This window comes from Pseudophryne corroboree, chromosome 1, assembly GCF_028390025.1.
Source record: "Pseudophryne corroboree isolate aPseCor3 chromosome 1, aPseCor3.hap2, whole genome shotgun sequence".
NCBI lineage: Eukaryota > Metazoa > Chordata > Amphibia > Anura > Myobatrachidae > Pseudophryne > Pseudophryne corroboree.
In genome coordinates this window covers 1,241,657,343-1,241,664,130 of record NC_086444.1, presented here as the reverse complement: position 1 = coordinate 1,241,664,130, position 6,788 = coordinate 1,241,657,343, and the positions used below count along the sequence as shown (strand labels likewise).

At 43.8% G+C, this 6,788-nt stretch overlaps 1 long non-coding RNA gene across 1 annotated transcript; it reads right to left on the bottom strand.

Annotated features, from left to right (window-relative positions):
- Positions 1-3,676: 3,676 nt before the first annotated feature.
- Positions 3,677-4,856, bottom strand: LOC135031785 (uncharacterized). Its single transcript, XR_010227460.1, has 3 exons — positions 4,763-4,856; positions 4,002-4,151; positions 3,677-3,892 (listed from the first exon to the last, which is right to left on the bottom strand). It is a non-coding gene; the product is annotated as an uncharacterized LOC135031785 (long non-coding RNA).
- Positions 4,857-6,788: the final 1,932 nt, after the last annotated feature.

Here is a 6,788-nt window from a genome sequence, read left to right as displayed (position 1 = left end):
ACAGTGTGGGAGTATATGAAGTCACAGTCTGCGAGTTCATGAAGTCACAGTCTGTGAATACATAAAGTCACAGTGTGGGAGTACATGAAGTAACAGTATGGGAGTACATGAAGTAACAGTGTGAGTACATGAAGTCACAGTGCGGGAGTACATGAAGTCACAGTGTGGGAGTACATGAAGTCACGGTCTGCGAGTACAAGAATTTACAGTGTGGGAGTACATAAAGTCACAGTGTGGGAGTACATGAAGTCACAGTGCGGGAGTACATGAAGTCATAGTGTGGGAGTAAATGACGTCACAGCGTGGGAGTACATGAAGTCATAGTCTGCGGTACATGAAGTCACAGTGTGGGAGTAAATGAAGTCACAGTGCGGGAGTACATGAAGACATAGTGTGGGAGTAAATGACGTCACAGCGTGGGAGTACATGAAGTCACAGTGCGGGAGTACATGATGTCACAGTGTGGAAGTACATGAAGTCATAGTGTGAGAGTAAATGAAGTCACAGTGTGGGAGTAAATGAAGTCACAGTGCGGGAATACATAAAGTCACAGTGCGGGAATACATAAAGTCACAGTGCGGAAGTACATGAAGTCACAGTGCGGGAGTACATGAAGTAACAGTGTGGGAGTACATGAAGTCACAGTGCGGGAGTACATGAATTCACAGTGCGGGAGTACATGAATTCACAGTGCGGGAGTACATGAAGTCATAGTCTGCGAGTACATGAAGTCACAGTGTGGGAGTAAATGAAGTCACAGTGCGGGAGTACATGAAGTCACAATCTGCGAGTACATGAAGTCACAGTGTGGGAGTACATGAAGTCACAGTGCGGGAGTACATGAAGTCACAGTGTGGGAGGAAAATAAAGTCACAGTGTGAGAGTACATGAAGTCACAGTGTGGGAGTACATGAAGTCATATTCTGCGAGTACATGAAGTCACAGTCTGCAAGTATATAAAGTCACAGTGTGGGAGTACATGAAGTAACAGTGTGGGAGTACATGAAGTCACAGTGTGAGAGTACATGAAGTCACAGTATGCGAGTACATAAAGTCACAGTGTGGGAGTACATGAAGTCACAGTGTGGGAGTACATGAAGTAACAGTGTGGGAGAACATGAAGTCACAGTTTGCGAGTACATGAAGTCACAGTGTGGGAGTAAATTAAGTCACAGTGCGGGAGTACATGAAGTCACAGTGCGGGAGTACATGAAGTCACAGTGTGGGAGTAAATGAAGTCACAGTGCGGGAGTACATGAAGTCACAATCTGCGAGTACATGAAGTCACAGTGTGGGAGTACATTAAGTCACAGTGTGGGAGTACATGAAGTCACAGTGTGGGAGTACAAGAAGTCACAGTGTGGGAATATATGAAGTCACAGTGTGGGAGTACATGAAGTCACAGTCTGCGAGTACATGATGTCACATTGTGGGAGTACATGTAGTCACAGTGTGGGAGTACATGAAGTCACAGTGTGGGAGTATATGAAGTCACAGTGTGGGAGTATATGAAGTCACAGTCTGCGAGTTCATGAAGTCACAGTCTGCGAATACATAAAGTCACAGTGTGGGAGTACATGAATTCACAGTGTGGGAGTACATGAAGTCATAGTCTGCGAGTACATGAAGTCACAGTGTGGGAGTACATGAAGTCACAGTGTGGGAGTACATGAAGTCACGGTGTGGGAGTATATGAAGTCACAGTCTGCGAGTACATGAAGTCACAGTCTGCGAGTACATAAAGTCACAGTGTGGGAGTACATGAAGTAACAGTGTGGGAGTACATGAAGTCACAGTGTGAGAGTACATGAAGTCACAGTCTGCGAGTACATAAAGTCACATTGTGGGAGTACATGATGTCACAGTGTGGAAGTACATGAAGTCATAGTGTGAGAGTAAATGAAGTCACAGGGGTTTATTTACTAAGATTCGTAATTTTCAGAATCATGTTCAAGTTCAATCGCGACTGACAACGACAGTGTAAAATTGCAACTTTTTGAATTGATTACGACTAATTTACTAAGCTGTCGTATTCGTATTTTCCGTATCTTCCGATGTCGATGTCATTCGTGCTTTTCTGCTGTAGATTGCGGCCGCGTTTGCTATTTCGCGGCCGCGTTGGTGTGTTTTTTTTACGACTGCGTCACAAGTCTGTTACGGCAGTGATTTGGAATTTGCTGCCGCGTTTTTACTTCTAAGTTTCGTTTACGTCACGCGGCCGTGATTGGTTGTATTCGTGATGGAGGAGTGTCTGTGCATGTTACTATAAAAACGCCCCAAACACTCCGCACCTCGTGGGTTTAGCTAGTGGAGAGGAGAGAGGAAGGTGTATTTGGAGTTGGTGAGTTTGGTGGAGTTTTTGGTGGATTTGGAGAGGAGTTTGGTGATTGTTGAGTGCTGTACTGTGTGTGTTAGTAATCTTGTGATCTTTGTAGTATTGTTTTTTCACAGTTTGTAAACTTTTTTGTCCTTGTATTTTTTTTCCAGTCTTTTGTCATTGTTTGTGAGTGAGTGAGCGTGTGTGTTGGCTGTGTGGTGTGTAGTAGGAGTAGTGGAGGAGTGTGTTTTGTGTTTTCATTTTTCTGTGTTTTATGTTGTTTGTCATGTCCGACTCAGAGGTCAGTGTGGTGGCGGAGGTTAGTGAGGTGGAGGCTGGTAGTGAGGTGGAGGCTGGTAGTGAGGTGGAGGCTGGTAGTGAGGTGGAGGCTGGTAGTGAGGTGGAGGGGGGTAGTGAGAGGGAGGAGGTTAGTGAGGAGGAGGAGGAGGGGGTGCCTGTTGGTGTATTTTCCAGTGATAGTGATGGTGTTGTGGCTCCGCAGCCACGCACCACTACCAAGACTACAGGAATATAAAGTTCAGCTATGCTGAAAACATGGCGTTGGTGCGTGAGCTGATGAAGCACCATCGCCAATTGTTTGGTCAGGATGCTGCCAGGGTGTCCTCCCGCAGGAAGTCTGCCCTGTGGGGGCAAGTCATACTTGCTGTGAATAGTGAGGGTGTGGTGAGGCGGACTGAGGACACGTGCCGCAAGCGATTTTATGATATTAAGCGGCGTGTCAAGGCCAAGATGGCCAAAGAGTCCAAATCTGCACGGAGAACCGGAGGTGGGCCACCTTTACGTGTAAGCTATCGGGACTGGGAGGAGCCTGTGCGGGCATTGATTCCTTGCGAAGTGGTGTCTGCTACTCATGTCCGGGATTCGGACCGACCCACGCAGGATGGTAAGTTTGATTTGTTATATTGTTCTTAAAATGTCAGTAAAATGTAGAGAATATCATTTTTAAAGTGTAAAGGATGCATTGTTTAACTCAAAACAGATTGCAGGCCTATGCTCCCTTAAGGTGTGTTTGTGTTTATAATGTTCTTTTTTCTCCTTGTTTATGCAATATTTTAAATTTATTTTTTTTTCAAAAACATGTGCATTGTTTTATCTAAAATATTTTTAAATTTTTGGCTCAATTTTTGGCGATAATGCTTGAACATGTGTGTTTGATTTAAATCAACAAAAGGTATTTTTTAGTAACTAACTGAAAAGAGGGGCAATTTTTAAAACATTACATTATTAAAACATTTGCAACTACTCAATCTCTGCAATATCTGAGGCAAAAATCAAATTTTCGATACATTTATTGTGTGCCACATCAAGTACATTTTAATATACAACTAAAAATCAGGAATCAAGAAGCACTTAAGCTTAAATATTTGTTTGAAACAATACCTAATAGATGCTTACAGTACATTAATGGGTTTCAGTGGGTCATTTTTCAAAATACATGGTAATAATGTTGGGGTCACTTTTTCAACAGTCACACAGACCAGCCACCCAGACAGGCCTCAGACAAGTCAGGATGAGGCAGGGATTGCAGGTAAGTCTTCACTGTAGTCACATATTCTGAAAACACATAGAAGTACAAAATATTAATTCTTAATTTTGCACCTAGGTTCTGCTTCTGGAAGCCGACCTCCTGTAAGGCGGCCATCACAGGGCTTGGGCCACTTACCCAGGAGGCCAACTAAGACACGGCGTCCTGGGTCTGATTCAGCACCTCCATCATCCCCACCCAGGCGAAGACTTTCGGCAGTGTCACCCCAGCCACCACTGGCACTATTGGCGAGTTCGCAGAGTGATGAGCCCAGATCACCTCAGTTATCTGGTGAGTAAAAACATAAATTAAACACATAAGCAATAATATACACAGTACACTTAAGATGTGGTTAGTTGGTTTGGAGTTTACATGTTTTCAACAACAAGCAATGTTATGTAACGTCTTAAATTGCTAAAGGTGCTTTAATCAAATTATATAAGGTCTTAGTGGATGGTGTCGACAACCTATTTGTATGAAAAGATCAGATTTGAATAAAAATTAAGCACACACACGTTCACATTTTCAAAAAAAATGAATACAATTAATTTTTGCCCCAAAAAAAACCACACCATTCTAGTGTTCACACATCGCCCCTGTCCAGTATGTAGATGGCTTACTTGCTCTGCTCCTCTGGACTATACAGGTAAGTAGGCTATATCGTCGTGAGGTGAGGGAATCTAACAGTGTAATGATGTGGAGGGGAGTTAGTTAGGTGAGGAATATGCAAATCTGTCTATGTTAGCGCCTGTGTTGGTATATTTTTAACACTAGCTTTAAACTGGTTAAAGTTGAGAAAAACAAGTGTTAATAATTCAAAAATGGAGTATTATGAATATATTAATGTGTTGCATTAGCCATGAAAATTTAAAAATAATAAAACATTGCATGTTGCCCACCCCATACAGAGCACAACTTGATGTCCGCCGTGGACCAGCAGGGCCCAGACCAACAGCCATCCATCACACTGCAACTGACAGCTGTTGACCCAAGCATGCCAATACAGTTGCAGGATATACCACAAGCACCCATCAGTCCCCAACTGGCACAAGCTCCGCCCCCAAGCCAAATTCCTGACGATTTCTGGGCCAGTTGGACAAGCCAACAGGCCCAAAGCAATGCCAGCCTGACCCAACATACACAACACCTTGCCAGTCTGCCCCATCATCTACCGCGTATTAGTCGCAACTCGGGCAGACTGATAGTACAAGTAGGGCGAATGGCTACCTCAATGGAGCAAATTAGGGCAGAAAACAGCCAAATGAATGCACATTTAACCCGCATTATAGATGAGCAACAGCGCCATCAGCAGGCACTCGTTCAGCTCATTCAACACAATCAAGTGGTGAATGAGTCCTTATCCAGGATTGTAGCCAGCCACACTGCTACTAACACTCAGCTGATTGCAAGTTTAAATAATTTGAGCAGCAATATTTCTATGATGGGAGCTCAGCAAGTCACCTCCAGCTCGGGGACCACGACCCCTATCCAAACGCCAGTAACCTCCCCTGTTCGGCGTTCCTCAAGAGCACGTGCCAGTGAGCCAGCACCCAGCACACACAAGCGAAAAAAATAACTTTTTTGTTTGAAAAATAAATTCAAAAATTTGACTATAAAACACATTCCTGTGTCCGTCTCCAAAATTTATGAAGCTGGTCTGTATGTATGTATGTATGTTTTTCCAGGGTAATGACTGTAAATGTTTTGTTAGCATCAACTAAGCACAATGGACACACCACTATAAACAACAAACAGTAAGTAACAAAACACACAATAGAAAGTAGAGCAAAGTGTTTAGTGAAGGATAATTACAGCATAATAAAACTGACCTGTAAAATATCGCTGGATAACTTCTTGACGTACCTGCCTCCCTACATTTGTACTCACACTGTCACCAGATGGTTCTAACTCCTCTGCTTGCTGACTGCTTTCTCCCTCATCATGTGCCAGATGTTGACTTAAACACAGATTATGGAGAAAACAGCAGCAGAACACAATTCGAGTCACCTTTGAGGGACTATACAACAAAAGGCCACCAGATTTATCCAGACACCGAAAACGTGACTTCAGCACCCCAAAACATCTTTCTATCACATTCCGCGTAGCCTTATGTGCATGATTATAACTGTGTTCAGCAGGAGAATCAGGTTGGGACAATGGAGTAAGGAGCCAAGAGTAGCAGCCGTAACCCCCATCACCTGAAAAACATATATAGTCAACATTAGGACATATGTTAGATTATTCTTTCACCTCCTCCAAACTCTAGGTTGTGGTTAAAAGACAGACACACAAAACATTTTCAACATACCCAACAGCCAGCCATCAGGCATTTGTCCCTCCTCAAATTTATCGAAGAGCGATGACTGACTGAGGATGAAGGAGTCATGGCAGGCACCAGGGTAACCTGCAACAACACTCATAATTTTTAATTTTGCATCACAGACCACCTGGACATTAGTTGATTGATCCATATGCCTATTAGTATATATATACTGGCGGCCCTTAGGTGATCTCAGCTGAACGTGTGTGCAATCTATGGCCCCCAGCACATTGGGCATGCCAGCAAGCTCATAGAAAGCTACCCTGACAGCACTCCACTCCGACTCCTCAGTAGGGAAGCAGATTGAGGCTTTAATGTGTGGCTCCAACACATCCAAAACCTGAGTGGACATTAAAGAAGCTAAGGTGAGTGTCATGTTAGGTATTCTCTACAATACTGTGGTGTTTCAACTTACACAAGCAACACTTAGCCATAACCGCATATGTATTTTTAGACTCACCTGCATCAAATATCTGGAAAAGGTGGGCTGTGAGATCCCAATGACGTCGCCTGCCACAGCCTGGAAGCTCCCAGTAGCCATAAAGTGTAACACAGCCAGGAGTTTGTGTAGGCCTGAGACAGAGCGAGAGCGTGCTGTCTCAGGG